The sequence below is a fragment of the Lontra canadensis genome, unplaced genomic scaffold (genome assembly GCF_010015895.1).
Source record: "Lontra canadensis isolate GAN:19392208 unplaced genomic scaffold, GSC_riverotter_1.0 scaffold12, whole genome shotgun sequence".
Taxonomy (NCBI): domain Eukaryota; kingdom Metazoa; phylum Chordata; class Mammalia; order Carnivora; family Mustelidae; genus Lontra; species Lontra canadensis.
The window spans coordinates 22,577,211-22,596,116 of NW_022631006.1; positions in this window are offsets into that span (position 1 = coordinate 22,577,211).

An 18,906-nucleotide genomic window follows, 5' to 3' on the forward strand; every position below is an offset into this window, starting at 1 on the left:
GCAATTACTTAGGTCACTTACAAATCTTAATAGAGTAAATCTTATGGTACTTTATTTAGGTGATGCATTTCAGATGCCACTGCAGTTTTAATTACATCAATATGGAGACCCTTAATTAAACTCACAGGAAAAATAATCATTTGCATTAACCATAATATCTGGTGTTATCAAGTACTTGGCATGCCAATTAATAGAACATGATGCCTGATTATCTAAAGGTGATAATAAATCACTTAGTGTGGACAGTTATGCTCATTCCCAGTTTAAGACCATATATTGTAGAACCATAGTTCAGATGCTGTTCAAGCATGACTTCTATATTTACTATGGTAATTCTACTAAAATACTTTTTCTGAAGTTAAAGATTATTCTTTAAGAAATAGGGCCTAATGAGTGGTATCTGTCAAGGCCACTGTGGGAAACCTGACCCTGTGCAATTTGGTTCCTCTCTTTGGAGTACCACCAACTCCACATCATTTCCCCTGACCCCATTGGCCTTGCTTATTCATTTTGAACTCTAAGATGTTATGCCCCAACATCCAGAAAGTTTACTTGACTCCTTAGACTAAGTTAGGTATCCGATTAAGTACTCACATAGCAACCAGTACCTTCTCCGATGAAAATATTCATTACATGATGTTTATATTACTTGGATTATTGTCTTCTCCCTTCTCAACTCCCAAGACTAGACAGTGAGCTTTGGAAGGCAGGGGTCAGGTCTGCTACGTCCCTCTGCATCTCTGAAACCTCTGTTGGAGGGGCCAGTCCCTATCAGATGTCCAAAAATGATTTTTGAATGATTAAGTAAATGAATGAACAAATGCTTATGCAATTAAAAGTTAATTTTTTAAAACCTACAGGTTTGTGTTCAACATCGGTGAATTAACAAAACAATCAAATAAAACTATAAGAAACAGTAAAAAATACGTATATTTTGTAACTAAAAAACTATGTCTACTCAAATTTCTCATTCTCTTAATTCAATAGAAAGAACTTAAAAACTGTGAATGGAGCTAATTTCTACATGTAAACTTCAGTCTGAAGAAAACTACTAATCTTAAGTCAGCAAAGTATCTCATGCAGTTATATGGTCTCCTTTGTGTATAGTCTTCCAATAGATTTATAAATGAATTCTGCTCATCATAATTTTTGCTCTAGCTATTTGAAAAAGGTATTAGACTTGTATTTGATTATTCCATTGGGGCACACAATTCTGTTGTTTCCTAGAAGCTATAAATAAAGAGGAGAACCATAATTTAACTTCAGATGAGGACATCTTCTTTGTTAAGCAAGTGTATATATGCATTGAACATTTATTTATAGTAAATAGTGGACATACTAAGCTGGGTTTTTACCTTAGATATAGTGGAGATACCTCATCTGCTATCTCATAAGGAAGTGTGATATGGTAGAAAGAACCTGTTTGTTTTTCTGGATCTCAGATTCCTTATCTATATAGTGGGAGTATTGTCTGGGGCTTCAATGAGATATTGTGTGAAAGTGCCTGAGAATGGTAACAATATTTTCCTTTCTTCCTTCTGCTCTTTCTTCATTTAACCAAGAGGGAAACAAGAGGAACTTTCCCACTTCTCAGGTTTGCTAATACAGGGAAGTTTGTGGCAATCTTTGAAAAACAGATTAGTAGTAGACTATTATAGCAGTAGGCAATTTTCATTAAGTTACGGGCTACGTTAGGCTTTGTAAGATGTGTTTTTTATTTATCTTTTTTACTCCTCACAATGATGTACTGAAGAAGGTATTACATTATGCAGTAATCTGTGTTAACTCTAAAGTCAAACCACCTTGGTTTACATTGAGATTCTGCTTCCTCACTATTGACCTTGGTGCCTCCCTCTCCTCACTGTGCTCTGATTCCCCATCCATACAGTGTCTGCCTTATAAAGCTGTTGTGAAGACTAATGCAACAATCGTGCAGAACATCATGCAGGTACCAAATTCCTGTCTATTATCTTACTTAATGCTTGCTCAATAAAATGCTTAGTGCTTGCTCAATGAAAAAATTTAAGGTCAGAGAGTTTAGATGACTTTAAAGAGTTAAAATAGATAGTATGAATCTAACATATGGTTTAGATTGCGGTCTTCTGATCCCAACTGGTATAATATTGCCATTATAGCTATCTTGTTATCTCAGAATCTCCACATGAATTCTGTGTAATGTCAAAATGGTCACTGTATGCCATATGTTGATTGCCATTATTCTCGTTTGAAAACCTGATTAGGTACCCTGATGAGGCATGGAGAATCAAGAGTGAGCACTTAGCCTGGTCTGGTCCATTGGTTTGCACCAGTAAGGGCTTAGGAAATGTATATTGGATGAACAAATAAACTGGGAATTTGTTTATCATTAGATTTGTAGGATAAAATTTCTGTTGCCATCTACTGTATCTTTTTTTGAAAAGAAGAGGCAATTACTTCTCCTTTTGATTATGTGGATTAGCATGAAGGAGCCTCAGGAGCCATTAACTCAGTGTGGTACAGTATAATAATTCACCATTGTGATATTTTTTTTGTTTGTTAAGGTGGTTATTTTAGGGGGAAAAGATTTTGTATAAAGGGCGAAGTGAGACAATTGAGTTCACTTGAGTTGAGGACCACTAACCTTTTAGAGAAAAGCTTTTCCAGAAATTCATCACTGTGTCTTAAAAGCTCTCACTGAAGAAAAGGCACAGACCTGATCTTTGTTGATAATCCTTTACACCTAAAATGGATTATCCCTGTCTGTCTACGCAGCATTTTATTTCCAAATTTAAATTCTTGTTGGCCTTATTTCATACAGTATATGTTTAATGTCTTGGGTTTATCCTTTAAGCCACATTAAGAATTTTGGTTCTACCCCAAACAAATGGTGAGTCACCCCGATGGGGAAAATTATGAAAAAGGCGAAAAACTGAGAAGAAATGAGAAATGAAGGAGGTTGCAGTATGGTTACTGTGGAGCATATTTGGGAAGTACCCACAAATTCTCACTGGACTGAATCAAACTTATATCAGTACCACGGAGTATTATGTTTTTGGACCCAGGAAATAGAACTCAAATATCCCGCAAGATTTTTTTTTTTTTTAAGATTTTATTTATTTATTTGAGAAAGAGAGTGAATGAGAGAGAGAGAGAATGGTGAGGGAGGAGCAGAGGGAGAGGGAGAAGCAGGCTCCCCGCTGAGCCGGGAGCTGACAGGGGACTTGATCCTGGGACTCCAAGATCAGGACCTGAGCTGAAGGCGGACACTTACCCGACTGAGCCATCCAGTTGCTGCTATATTGCGAGTTTTAGCATCAGAAAGGTATTGAGCAACTAAACTGTTAGGACGGATGCTAAGAAAAAGAGGGCTTAGCAAGAAATGGGTCAGTGAGGACAGAAAAAAGAAGACAGATTTGAGAAATATTGGGATTTGAAACAGGATTTTGAATGAATTTGAGACTATAGAGCAAGAACTATGGATGACTACCTGTTTTTTTGCTTGGGAAGGTAGGTGGTTGGAAACTTTACTGAGATGAGGAATCTTGAGAAGAAAGAGCTCTTGAGGTCGAGGTAGTGCATTATTTTTGGACATGTTATATTTAAGATAATTATAGGACATTTATTAATTTAGTGTTTGTAATATGCAAGGTGCTGGGCTAAAAGTCTGTGAGAATAAAGGAAAGACAATATTTTTTTCTTTTTATTTTAATTTAATTTTATTTTTTAGCATTCCAAGATTCATTGTTTATGCACCACACCTAATGCTCCATGCAATATGTGCCCTCCTTAATACCCACCACCAGGATCATCCAACTCCCCATCCTCCTCCCTTCCAAAACCCTCTGTTTCTCAGAGTCCACAGTCTCTCATGCTTCATCTCCCCCTCCGATTTCCCCCAACTCACTTCTCCTCTCCTTCTCCTGATGTCCTCCATGTTATTCCTTATGCTCCACAAGTAAGTGAAACCATATGATAACTGACTCTCTCTGCTTATCTTATTCCACTCAGCATAATCTCCTCCAGTCCCGCCCATATACAAAAGCTGGGTATTCATCCTTTCTGATGGAGGCATAATACTCCATTGTATATATGGACCACATCTTCTTAATCCATTTGTCTGTTGAAGGGCATCTTGGTTCTTTCCACAGTTTGGCGACTGTGGCCATTGCTGCTATGAACATTGGGGTATAGGTGGCCCTTCTTTTCACTACGTCTGTATCTTTGGGGTAAATACCCAGTAGTGCAATTGCAGGCTCATAGGGTAGCTCTATTTTTTTTTTTTTAAGATTTTATTTATTTATTTGACAGACAGAGATCACAAGTAGGCAGAGTGGCAGGCAGAGAGAGGGGGAAGCAGGCTCCCTTCTGAGCGGAGAGCCTGATGTGGGGCTCGATCCCAGGACCCTGAGATCATGACCTGAGCCAAAGGCAGAGGCTTTTTAACCCACTGGCCACCCAGGCACCCCAACTCTATTTTTAATTTCTTGAGGAATCTCCACACTGTTTTCCAAAGTGGCTGCACCGATTTGCATTCCCACCAACAGTGTAAGAGGGTTCCCCTTTCTCTACATCCTCTCCAACACTTGTTGTTTACTGTCTTGTTAATTTTGGCCATTCTAACTGGTGTAAGGTGGTATCTCAATGTGGTTTTGATTCGAATCTCCCTGATGACTAATGATGATGAACATTTCTTCATGTGTCTGTTAGCCATTTGTGTGTCCTCTGTGGAGAATTATCTGTCTTCTGCCCATTTTTTTGACGTGATTATCTGTTTTTTTGACTGTTGAGTTTGAGGAGTTCTTTTTAGATCTTAGATATCAGCCCTTTGTAGTGTCATTTGCGAATATCCCATTCTGTGGGTTGCCTCTTTGTTTTTGTTGACTGTTTCCTTTGCTGTGCAGAAGCTTTTGATCTTGATGAAGTCCCAAAAGTTCATTTTCGCTTTTGTTTCCTTTGCCTTTGGAGACATGTCTTGAAAGAAGTTGCTGTGGCTGATGTCGAAGAGGTTATTGCCCATGTTTTCCCCTAGGATTAGATTCCTGCTGAATGTTAATCTTTAAAGAATTCCTACAGAATATTAATCTTTAAATTAAAGAATTTTTACTATATGAAGGGAGAAAAGACATAACTCCAACCATCTATAATATGTAGTAGATTTCCAAGAGCCATTGCAAGAGAGAGCAAGTCAAGTCCAGAGGTTTCTATGATCTGTAAAATGAGTATAGTATTTGTATGCTTCTAGTTAAGTTTCATTTGACATCTTGTTTGTAACCTCACTGTCGGTAATGAAAATTTTGTTAAACTAATAGAGCTTTTATACCTATTGACAACTTAAGGTAACAGAAAATAAGTATGTATCAATATATAATTCCTATTTATACAATAGTATGTACTTATAGACCTATACAAATATATAGACAATATATATATTTCTATATATATTCTTAATGTAGAAAAATATACTCTTCTTGGAACAGAACCTCTACTCTGTTTTGTAAATTTCAACTGTCTCCTTGCATTTATTTTTAATTGAGTCTTACTCTATTTACTGAAGCCACAGTAATAAATAAGATGTATTTTAGCAATTTAAAGTTGAATATTATCATCTAAATTTGCTAATAAAATTTTATCTTTTTTATTAGGCACTTAATATATTATTTTTATGCATAAAATTTTTTCCAAAATATTTCTAAAGACTGGTAATAATCATTTGTATATAAAAATCATAAATTTATATGCTAATTATTACTGTCAGTAGCCCAATAATTTAAATTATTTTCATTAGGCCCAGTATGTTTAGTAGTACACTAAGCCATGTTTCTTGATTTGTTATATTGGAAAAAAAAGTAATTTATCTTTTATATTATTAATCCATTTTAATGGACATATAATTTCTGTGGGCTTTTCTTTCTTTGTAAAGTCATACTTTCTATGTAACCCATTTAAAAATATTTGTATAGCTTAGAGTTGAAAGCTGCTTAAATTTGTTTTTGTATTTCAAGCTTTCTATATAAATCTATGTGCTACTAATTTTGAAAGAAGAACAAAGACCCTGTGAAGTATATTGTAGATGTTAATGACATTGTTAAAATAATGACAGATTGCTTTAATGGTGGATATGCACTTAATTGGAGGAAGCCTAACAAAATGTGCTATTTCATATTCCTTAAAAGAGTTAGTCAAGAGCTATCACCCACTTACAGTCATGTCTTAACCCAAATCACAAAGCATGTGCAGTATCAAAACTGATAAAAAAAAAATTCCAAGAGGTATGTATTCATGCACTGTACATTCATTCGTTCAGACACCATTAAATAGTGTTTGTTAACCTTTAATTCAGATGTCTGCAATAAGATAACATAATGTAAAACACAAGTCAATGGAGGGTCGTAAAACTGTTTCTTGCCAGAGTTTTTATTAGCCTGGTATTCAGTGCAGTTACACCCTGAAGCAAGGCTTGTATCTATGTATCGTATCAATGTATTATAATATAATTTTAACCTATTAAATATGTGACAAGTATTATGTTTATTGCTAGGATCTATGAAAATATAGACATTGTTGTTGATAAATATCACCATATCCTACTCTATATCATGGGCTTCCCCTTGCAATTCAGAGGACCCATGGGGACTCTCGGCTGCACCCTCCAACTTTTGTTGCTGTAAAACCCAGAGTGGTTTAGCTACCCAGGGGATTTTTCATTTAAGTTTTATGTTAGCTATTGTATTTTTAAAGGTTATGCATATACATGCAGATATATATTTTGGTTAGATAAAAGGGAAGAATATCCTACTAAAATTGCTAGAAGTCTGTGGAGGCTTTTAATTATGTTCTTTTCACGTTCTGTACATTCTAATTTTTCTACAAGGAACATGAATTCTTGCATAGCGAAATAATTTTAAATGAAACTGGTTATTGTTGCATAGAAAAATGTGGTGGTGAAACCAGTGCTAATCCCTTGTTTATACCCCCAAACTATCCCCTTACATTAGGAAATCTCGATATTACCCTAGGGAAGAGCTTTCATTGAAGTTTAACATTCATTTGACCACCAGAGAAGCCAAGCATGTCATTTGCTCAACATCAATGGATATTACTTTTTTTTTTTTTTTTTTACTTTTTTATGTCCCTCTAAATACTAAAGTTTAGAATGAGGACAGGCTCATGAGTAGTAGCCATCAAAGATGTCCATACTGCCCCATTAACACTGTGCATGGATGGGACCAATGCTCAAACTTTGGATAGAGTCAGAAAATGGAGCTCACTTATTTTCTGTTAGACTCACATTTTTCCTGGCTAAGGGGTGTGTGTGTGTGTGTGTGTGTCTGTGTGTTTGTGTGTCTGAGTGTCTGTGTGTCTGTGTGTGTCTGTGTGTTTGAAAAGTTTATCTGGACTGGGAATAAAGTAAAATAGTTAGGAGACTTTGAAATACAACCTTCACACTAAATGACCTACTAATATACAACTACAAATCAGTTTTTCTTTGTGCTTGTAAGAATATGGTTGACAATTGTGACAATTGCTTCTAAATCCATTTAGGTAAGGGGCAAAGAAGCTTGGGTGAATTTCCTTATATGTCCTTTCTGCCTTTCCATTCATATTTGCACACATACACATGCAAATTGTCAAATACACATTCACACACTCACACACACAGACACACACATTCAGATTTAAATTTTCAAATCCTCATGAATGAAATCTATTTACATAAGTTCTCTAAAATGCCTAATCTGTTTGCAGCTCACAAGAAATAAAGTGTGTGGCTCATTGGTACTTTCTCATTTCCTGCCATTTTTCCAGAAGTCATTATTACCTCTGTGTCTTTAAGGCACCTTTATTCATAGGTGAGCCCAGTGTATTTCTTCAAGTCCAGTGTATTTCTTCATAACAGATTCAATGCACTACAACTTTGTTTTGCTGTTTGATGGTTTTAACTTTCTTTATGAAAAAGAAATACAGATTCCCTATTCTTTCTCATGGGCTCACACCTAAAACATGTATAATTATGTACCAATTTTACTTATTTTGTTTCAGTATATACAGGTTTCAAATTAAGAAGTCATTATGGTGATTCTCAAGCTCATTTTCCTCTTTTCCAAAGCTTGAAACTTCTTTCTATTTAGATATTAAGTTATTAGATCATATTTGGAACTCATAAATATCTAGGGCATATATGACAGTGTAAGTCACATAATATCAAAATAGCTAACCAAACTCAAGGATTCACATTTAAATCTATTATTAACCCTTCTAATGGTTTCCAGTCACTCATAATTAGTTCTGTGAGATTATTTACATTATTTATGCTGGTAAAGAGAGTCATTTCTTCCAATTAAATTGTCTGCTAACACTTTGACTACTTTATTAGGATAGTGGTCAAGTTATTGTGCCTTTAATTAAGAACCACTACAATTTGGATTGGTTTAGTTATTGCTAATGGTGAGTAGTTTGTTAATGGAATTGGAAGTGAAGTTTCTTCTTCTTTTAAAAAACTATTTTCCTGCCCTGATATTGCATTCTAACTAACTTTTCCTAAATGTTTGAAAATTTTAAGCCTGTTCAAATATCTTGCTTGCTGAAATCACTTTATTCCAGTCACATTCTTTTCTGACTCTCAAACCACTGGACAGTATCTTTTCCTGAACCATCATGTAAATAGCCTGTTAGAAGATTAGAGAAAGGTGAATTTTTTTATTTGTTCTTTCCTGTTGTATAACAAATAGTCACTAATTTAGCAGGTTAAGAAGATCTGCATTTATTATCTCACTGTGTCTATATTTCAGGAGTCTCATGGGCTGCAACCAAGAGATCAGCCAGGGTCAGACCCCTTCTAGAGTTTAGCGGTCTCTTTTAGGTGCACATTATTTTTGGCAGAATTCTCTTCTTTGTAGCTATAGAATTCAGGTTCCCTTTTTCTTGCTGGCTGCAACTAAGGGCCACTCTCAGGTCATAGTGGTCACTCCCAGTTCCTTGTCATATGACTCTCCTACATATCTCTCACACTATGGAAGCTACATTTCAATGCCAGCAGGGAAATCTCTCTAACCTCCCAGCAGGTCTAAGCTTGCTTTTTAAAGTCTTCACCTGATTAAGCCAGGCCCACCCATACACTCTCCCTTTTGATTAATTTAGCCAACTGATCTGGGACTTTTTTTACTACATAAAATCCCTTCCCTCTTGCCATATAAGGAAACTGAATCATGGGAATAACATGGGGGTGAAAATCCTGGGGCCGTCTTAAAATTCTGCATCCTAAAATGTATATTTCAGGTAGTTTAGGAAACTGCACATTGAGGAGAGAGGGTTAAAATCAATATAACCAGGGGATGCTTGGGTGGCTCAGTTGGTTAAGTGTCTGTCTTTGGCTCAGGTTATGACCCCAAGGTCCTGGGATGGAGCCCTACGTTGGGTTCCCTGCTCAGTGGGGAGCTTGCTTCACCCTCCCCTCTCCACTCCTGCTCTCTCTCACTATCTCTGTCTCTCTCTCTCTCAAATAAATAAATAAAATCTTAAAAAAAAAAGAAAACACAATATAACTGGTAGGCATCGTTTTCTGTCCTGCAGAAATTTTATTGCACGGTTTCTTTGTTCAGAACATAGAGGAAGGGTTGATTTCAAGACTCCTTTTTCAATGTGAAGTATTCTCAAAATGCTGCTGTTTCCTACCAGCATTGCATCTCAGAGTTTGCCTTTGTTGATAATAATCCATATTTATAATTAAAAATAATAGCTATAATGTTTTGAACATCTACTATGTATTAGGCATATAAATACTTTTTAATCCTAGAGTTGTTTCTTTTTATTTATAACTCTATAAATGTATTGTTATTACTGTTTTACAGGTGAGAAAACCAAAGATCAATATTATACATTATTTTCTGAGCATCACAAAGATTGTAGGGATAGAGGATATGAGGGTTAATTTTATATGTCAACTCTCCTGGGCCAAGGGATTCCCCAGTAACTGGTAAAACATTTATCTCTGTGTATGAGGATGTTCTTGGAAGAGATTAGCATTTGATCAAATAGGCTGAGTAAAGAAGGTCCACCCTCCCAAGTATGAGCTGGCATCATTCAATCCATTAGGGAACTGAATAGAACAAAAGGCAAAAGAAAGGACAAATTCTCTCTCTCTTGTTCAGCTGGGACATCTTTTGCTGCCCTTGGATATTAGAGCTCCTGATTCTCAAGCCTTCAGTCTCTGAAATGTACACCATCACTGCCATCCAGTCCCTTGGTTCTCAGACCTTTGGACTCAGACTGAATTAAACCACTGGCTTTCCTAGCTTACTAACTTGCAAATGGCATATTGTGGGACTTCTGAGCCTCAATAATTGCATGAGCCAATTCTCATAATAAATCTCCTTTTATATGCATCTGTATATTCTATTGGTTCTGTTTCTGTGGAGAACCCTAAATAATACAGAGGACTTATATGAATTAAGTCTAATTCTAAAGTTTGTGGGTTTTTTTCCTTTTATTTACTATATTGAAAAATCACATGGATTAGGTAAAGTTGACAGAGCCCATATGAAAGTCTACTGAGCCCCAAATGACTAATGTATAGTCAAATCTCATTTATAGAAATTTCTTGACAGCCTTGGGATTTGGTATTAAAAGGATTTAAATCTATAACCAGAAAGAAAGCCTGATGCTAAAGAGATGTGTGTGTTTCATTGCACCATTGATGTGGTAATAGATTATACTACTTCCAGAGATGTGGTGGAAGATTGATGGAAAAAGGGTTAAAATACCTGTATGCTTTATTGCAGTTTAATGTGATTTTCTCCATTGTTCCATGTGAACATAAAAAGCTCTAAATACTTCTAGAATATTCCCTAGGGTCAATCACTTTGTTAATGCACATTGAAGTTTGAGAATGTCTTTCTTCTAAAGAAAACTAAGTTTACTAGGACATGTGAGTTACAGCACCACCCCCGCCCTCCTCTCTTTTATCTATATATTTATCTTACAAGAGGTATAGTTAGGTGTCTTAGACATTGCTCATTTTAGGGAAAAAAAAATCTTCCTTGTGAGAATCACCTTTTGTAGAAATCCGCTCTCCCAGAAGATTTGCACATACTCCTGGTTAATAATTACTGAATGCATTCCATACAATATTGCATGGAGGATTTGCAGGCAGCATACCCATGAGTGTACAAAGAGAGTTGTTACTAGAACCAGAAAGTGAACACTTTTTAGGACTTTTGTGGTAGCTTGTGGATTCCAGAAAGTCAACAAAGACTTGGGCCATAGTCCCTAAGGTACTATTTGACAAGTAAAAGATTTTCAGCTTTTCAACACATGAATTTAAAGGGCTGAGAATTTGGGATACCTGGGTGGCTCAGTTGGTTAAGGATCTGACTTTGGCTCAGGTCATGATCTCGGGGTCCTAGGATCTAGCCCTGCATCAGACTCCCTGTTCAGCTCTCCTTCTGGCCTTTCCCCTGCTCATGCTCACTCTCTCTCAAATAAATAAATGTTTTTTTTAAAAAGGGCTGAAAATCTATAGGCAGTTGACGAAAAGTATTGACGTGCAAAACTTTTTAATACTTTGATTCACTGTCAAACACTAGTGAAAATGTATGGCATATTCCCCCTTTTTATGATTCTCTTCCTTTTGAATTCTTTCCTTAATTAGCTCTTCCCTAAGTCATCCTGGTGCTTTTAGAGAAGACATTGAATAATACCGAGAAACAGAAATTCAGTAAAAAGCTAATTCATCAAGACTCAGTGGGACATGAAGTTCAGGATGGATGTGCCATTTATTATTTACACCAGATGGATGCTTTGATATAACTATATCCTACCAAGAAAGTGTTGCCTCTAGCTTGTAAAATCATCCCATGAAAGTATAACGCTTGTTAAGATTCCCTTGTTTTAGGGAATAAATATAACACTTGTTATATATAATATATATAACACTCTACTGGCAACACTTAACAACACTGGAAAAGAAGTATTGAGTAATTTTTGGAAGAATGTACTTTTGGTGACATTGTGACCCTAAAAGATGATGTTACTATTTGGCTGACTTCATAGCATGATCCAGAGAAATAGGTGTCATCCATAAAGCATTCTGCATACTTGCCCCACTTATTTCCCACAACTCTGTGAGAAAGATTTTTTTCCTCATATTGGCTGAAATGAAAATTAACCTGCTTCATGAATATAGAAGTATCTCCAGGGCAAGGACAATGGATTATTAACCATGCTCTTCAGTACCTTACACTGGGCTAGTACATAGTAGGTTCTCAATAAATGTTGGATGATATTTGTTCTTACACCTGGATGGGCAGAGCTAGAACTGAAACCCAGCTCTGTCTGAACTCAAAGGTAAATCAGTTATTACATGTGGCTAAATATAAAGTTGTATATTTGCATATAAAAGTCAGAATGATAGTTAACATGATCTGACCATAAAAATAGTCATGATCTAGGCCACTTTTAAGAAGTATACCTTCTTTAATTGTACTTTGCTTTGCTCCAGCTGGCTGGGGGTGGAGGACACTTACATTAAGGGGAATGTGATCAATGTCAATTTCCTTCCTTCTTTCCTTCCTTCCTTCCAGCTGTGTGTGTGTGTATACACATACACACACACTCACAATATACATATGTATTTTTATATTTGTACATTTTACCTAAACACACACACATTTCAGCCTTTCTTCTGAACCCTACATTAGTTTATCCAATTATTTATTTATTTAACATATGTACTTAGAAATCATAAAAGCATCTCAAATTCAAAACAATAACCACCCACAAAACTACCCAAAAGTAAGTACAATAGAGCAGGAAATACAGCTCTTTTGTTCATAACTGTTTCCTCAGAATTTAGTATAATTCCTGACATAAAGTAATTTTTAAGAAATGTGTTTAATGGATGAGTGAATACATGACTTTAAAGAAAGTTCATAATATTTTCCATGCCCTGACAGTCCTGTTCAGATCTGCTTTTCCTCTTGCATTTCTTACAAAGTGAATGGCACCATGTTTTTTCCTGGTTGCTCAAGTCTAAAATGTAGAAGTACCCACTACATGCCATGTCAGTTACCCTGGTAACCCTCATGGCATCAGCTGTAATTGATCCCTATAGCATGTCACTTCCCCTCCCTGAGAACTTGAGTTTTCCTGTCTTCTCTATTCCAGCTCTTACTGCTGTCATTTAAGTCCATGCCTTTTTTTTCAGGATGATTGGACTAGCCTCCTAAATGTCATCTGTGCCTCCAGTTTTAAATCCTTGAATCCAGCTTCTATTTTATGCCATTATTTTTCTGAGATACAAATACAATTATGTTATTTATCAGTTTAGAACATTTCAGTGACTTAACCTTATTTAGATGATTATGGCTAATACTTTGACAGCAAGCAAACAAACAAACAAACAAAAAAACAAAGACAACAGCAACAAAACACCCCACAATGGATCCTATGATTATTAACATTTGTTTTAGAATCTATTCCTGCCAGCTTGTTCTAGAACCTTTCATTATCTGTTGTCTTTCATTATCAATTTTTCCCTTTCTTGTAGATTTGGTCTCTTCTGCTTGCCTGCAATCATTTGATCAACACTTAAATATGAAAAATAATTTCCATATTAAAAAGGACTTTAAATCCTTCTTGACCCACCATGACTCTTCAGCAAGTCTAATTTTAGTTCCCCCTTTGTAAGCAGCTGTCTGGCTCCTGCTCATTTCTCACCCTACCAAACCTGACTTTCTCTGCCATTACTCCACTGAAATTTCTCCCATCATTGTTGCCACCGACTTCCCTGTTGCTAATTCCAGTGTTCAGAACTCAGCTCCCTTAACTTAGAAATATCGGCTAGCTCTGCACCACTTTTTTCTTCTTTGAAAAATTCCCTTCCTGTGCTCACTTCGGCAGCACATACACTAAAAATTCCCCTCCTTCAGCTTCTGTGACATCATACCCTCCTTATTTTCCTTCCATCTCTCTGGTTGTTTTTATTTTCTGCTGTAACCTCTTTCTCCACTGGACATTAAATGGTAAGAGTTTCTCAGAACATAGTGCTAAACTCTCCATTTACTTGCATCTCCACTTGACATCTGAAAGTAACTTCAAGTATTTATTGAGTGCTCATTATGTATTAGGAACTGTGCTGAGAAATTAAAAAAAAAAAAAAAAAAAAAGCAGCCCCTGACATCTAGGAACTAGTCTGACACAGCTAGATCATGTTATTCTCCTCTTGTATATAAATTATCTCACTAATATCGGATGGGGTCACTCTGAAACTGTGAGACAAAACAAGACCATTTCATAACTTAATGTCAGCAGAGGCAAGATTACTGTCCAAAATAGCAAACACTCCTTTCTCCTGGCTAATAAGAACACTTCTTTACCAATTAGAACCTTAAGCCTTGCTCTAGTCATCTTTCTCAAAGGATACAATTTACTGAAACACCCAATCAGAGAATTGCCGCCATTTTCTGACAACACCTAATCTAGAGCAAACTCCTGCTTATTTGGATTTTCTCCACATCACACAACCAAAGTCCAAACTTTATAACAGTTTCTCTCTAAGGCATCTTACAAATTGTTATTTGTTCTGTTTTTCTGTAATGAGTAGCTAATTGAGCTTTTTCAACTACAAGTATGTTCCTAATGATCTTTGACTGGAGAGCATTGGTGATTGGTAAACATTTTAAGTGGAATATTTTATTTAATCCCTGTAACAACTCTATAAATTGTAATTACTGTTATCATTATCTTTCTTAGTATACATGTAAGCAAACTGAGGCTTACAGATGTTTTTTAAAAAATTTACCTAAGATCACATTTTTAGGTTGCAGTAGAGAATTTTAACTCAGGAAATTTTAATCTAGAGCTAGAGTTCCTAAGACATTCACTGAATTTCCTCAAGAAATAATACTCAAATTATTGAATAGATTGAGTATATGAATTAACCCTATTACCACTTCTAAATCACATCCCCTAACCCTAAAATATAGAATTACTATCCTTTATGTCTCAATGCTGTCATTTTTATTTCCTTCTCTTTGTGGATTACCCTAGAATGCTCTCCCACCTTCATCTGACCTGTATATGCAAACACCTACTCGCCTTTCATAGCTTCAGCTAAATCCTGAATCCTGCTAGGAAGCCAGGAAGAACTGATAACTTTTTCCATCCTTAAAACCCGCACATTCTTCAGTCATAGTTCAGAATACATTGAATAACTCTCCTCATCTAGTCTGTGAACTACATAAATATAAGAATAATGCTCATTAATCTTTGTATCCCCATGTTAGACACCTAACAGGACCTAAGTGAACATATATTGATTATATAATAAATCCTGAAATAATGTATTTCTGTTATTTTAAGTACAGTGGTACTATCTGTATTTTCCCTCTGGTTGATTTAGAAGAGATTCTGTAAAAGAATTTCCTGACTGAATGGGGAGGCCCTATTTAACTCTGATTAGTTTAACAGTGTCCTAACTAACTCAGTTATTCAAATAAGCCAGGCAACATCATTTAGTGTCCATGAAGGTAGAAACTTCCTAAGACATACAAATGACTAACCAGACATGTGAAAAAATGCTCCACATCACTTGGCATCAGGGAAATACAAATCAGAACCATAATGAGATACCACCTCACACCAGTCAGAATGGCTAAAATTAACAAGTCAGGAAATGACAGATGCTGGTGAGGATGTGGAGAAAGGGGAACCCTCCTACACTGTTGGTGGGAATGCAAGCTGTTGCAGCTACTCTGGAAGAGGTTCCTCAAAAAGTTGAAAATAGAGCTACCCTACAATCGCGCTACCCAGCAATCGCGCTACTGGGTATTTACCCTAAAGATATAAATGTAAGGATCCGAAGGGGCATGTGCACCCGAATGTTTATAGCAACAATGTCCACAATAGCCAGACTATGGAAAGAACCTAGATGTCCATCAACAGATGAATGGATAAGGAAGAAATGGTAAATTTATTATTCAGCCATCAAAAAGAGGGAAATCTTGCCATTTGCAATGATATGGATGAAATAGAGAGTATTATGCTAAGTGAAATAAGTCAGTCAGAAAGACAAATACCATATGATTTCACTTATATGTGGAATTTAAAAAACAAAACAAATGAACATAGGGAAAAGAAAGGAAAAATAAAATAAGATGAAATCAGAGAGAAAAACAAACCATAAGAGACTCTTAACTATAGGGAACAAACTGAGGGTTGCAGGAGTGGGGGATGGGGCACTGGGTAATGAACACTGTGTGTTCTATGCAACTGATTAATCACTAAATGCTAACCTCTGAAACTAGTAATATGTTATATATTAATTAAATTGAATTTATATTAAACTTTTTTTTAAAAAGGTAGAATTTTCCTAGAAATGGTATAAATAAATTTGTCAATTTCCTTCTCTTTTAAAATTTATTCTTTAAATTTTATTGGCAATATACTATGTGCTGATAGGTCTTTCTCCTGAAGAAGCTCACAGAATAATAAGAGAAACAGACATGAAGATAAGAAGTTGCAGCACCCACACATGTATAGCAGATATAATTAGGCTTACACTCTAAGAAAGTAAGAATGAAAAATTTATCACTAAATCAAGGGGACCATGCGTGATTGCTAAAGGGTTGCTGGACACACTATGCTAGAATATTTCCTGAGGAGAGGAGTTCTAATATAATAAGTACAATTTTTTCTACTCAGCAATAATAATGTTATGACATATGGCTTAGAACATCACTGTCCAATGGAAATAGAATGTGAGCCACAAATGTGAGCTGCACAAGTATTTTTAAATTTTCTAGTAGTCACATTTAAACATGAGAAAAGAAATGGAATTAATTTTAATAGCATAGTTTATTTGACCCAATGTGTCTGAAATATTATCATTTTAATATGTAATCAGTTTAAAAGTTATTAATGATATGTTTTATATTTTTTATTTCAAGTTATGCCTTTGAGATCTGGTATATATTTTAACTTTTAGCATCTCTCAATTTGTATTAGTCACTTTTCAAGGGTTTAAAAGCCACACGCAGTTAGATAACTGAGCTTTAGAACATTGAAACCCCATTTCTGGCTTTAGGAAATTTAGTCATGGCTTTCTGATGCTAGCAAAAATTGTCCCCTGCCAAAGAGCCCACTAAGTCAATAATGACAATAAATATTCTCTTATTTTACAAGATTCAAGGTTGTATGATTAAATTTCTTCTTTCAATTTTTCAAGTATTTTTAAATGTTTTCCTTCCTGATACAGTTGAATGATGTGGTGATAGATTCAGCCATCATAATATAATCGGTGTCTATTTGTAATCTGTTGAATTGGCTTAAAGAACTGTGTCTTGCTGTCAGATTTCAATATCATAATCTCATTGTAACTATAAATTTATCAAGAAAGCTCTTGCTTATCAGAACTTTCACATTTTCCAAGAATAGACTCATGTAATTCCAAAATACACTGCCAGGGATATGCGACTGAAAATATTACAGACATTCCATTATGTTCTTCTTCAGGGTGCAATAGCTCAGAATCACCTTGTCTTACCAATAGTAATAGACGAATTTGATCCAGGGATCCCAGATGAAGTTCTGATAATCAAAAGAAATCTATGCTTAGCTCTCAAATATTTAAAAGACCACTGAGGTCTCTTGAAAACTTAAAATACTTTGATTCTAATAAGGAAGGTGATAGAAAGAATGAAGTTCTCTTTAAGGAAAACGTACCCTATAATGATAGACCTATAAAATGAAAATGTAACTCTATTATTCTCATGAACCTACATTTATTATGGACAAATTTCCAATCTTTTGGAGGTGATCGGTGTATCTTGGATGAATTTGAGCTAAAGATCCTTTGACTCATGTAACTATGATATCTTCTTAATAGAAATAAAATGTTATTTTATTTTTGGTGGGCTTTTCTTATAACTCATAACTATCTTCTGAAAAATGTTGCTAGGCTCTATCTCTAAACTACAAAGAATAATGTCAGAACTAAATAGGAGCTCCACCAGCATTTTTGTGCATCTCAGTGTCATATTATTTCTACATATCTACCTAGACTAAACATATATAATCAAAGTTGCTATTCTGTTCTTGTTGAAGACTTCATCTTTTATTTTTTTCTCCTTTTCATTATCATTTATTCATTATCATTGGTTCATGCTAAGAATATAGTAGAAGATGACTATTTATGGAGACAGAATGGGAGCCCATGCACTATTGAGGACCACCAGAAATTTGAACTGATTCCATTTATTCCTGAATATAAATTGCCAGTGTTGGGCAATCAGTGTAAAATTGATTCACACCTTGAGGACTTCTGATACATTCCCTGTGTGAGACATCCTCCTATATAATTCTTATTTTTGTTTTCTTTTTATTCTCCTTGCCTGGCCCCCAAACCAGCTCCAAATGGACAAGAGTATAGACATCTAAGATTCTAAAGGAGATCTTGGATAGAGAATGTGGGAAAGGGGGTTCCTGTCATAGAAGAATATGGGAGGAGTCCCCATGATTATTTTCTTTTCCTCTTCCCTTGTCACTGTGCTACAGTTGCTTGGAACTGTACAATAAAGGCACAAGGCTAAAACTTTGATAGAATCCAGTCTTTCTGGCCAAAGGGTGATGAAGTTCTCCAGCTCCTGAGAACTGGAATGTATGGTAGAAAACCCTGGCAGGAGAAAGCTAGAAGAGGGCATCCGTAATTTTCTATTTGAACTGACACAAATACTAATGTCACACTACACATGTATGGAACTTAACCAAAGGAGTACAGCAAAAGTTTTGAACTTGAATTTACATTATAAACACCTATGCTTTGAATTTTAAAATAATCACTATTTTTTCTCTAATTTAAAAATATAAGATTTATTTATACTCGTAATGTTAAATGAGCTAGATTTAAAGGGAAAACATCATTACTAGAGATAG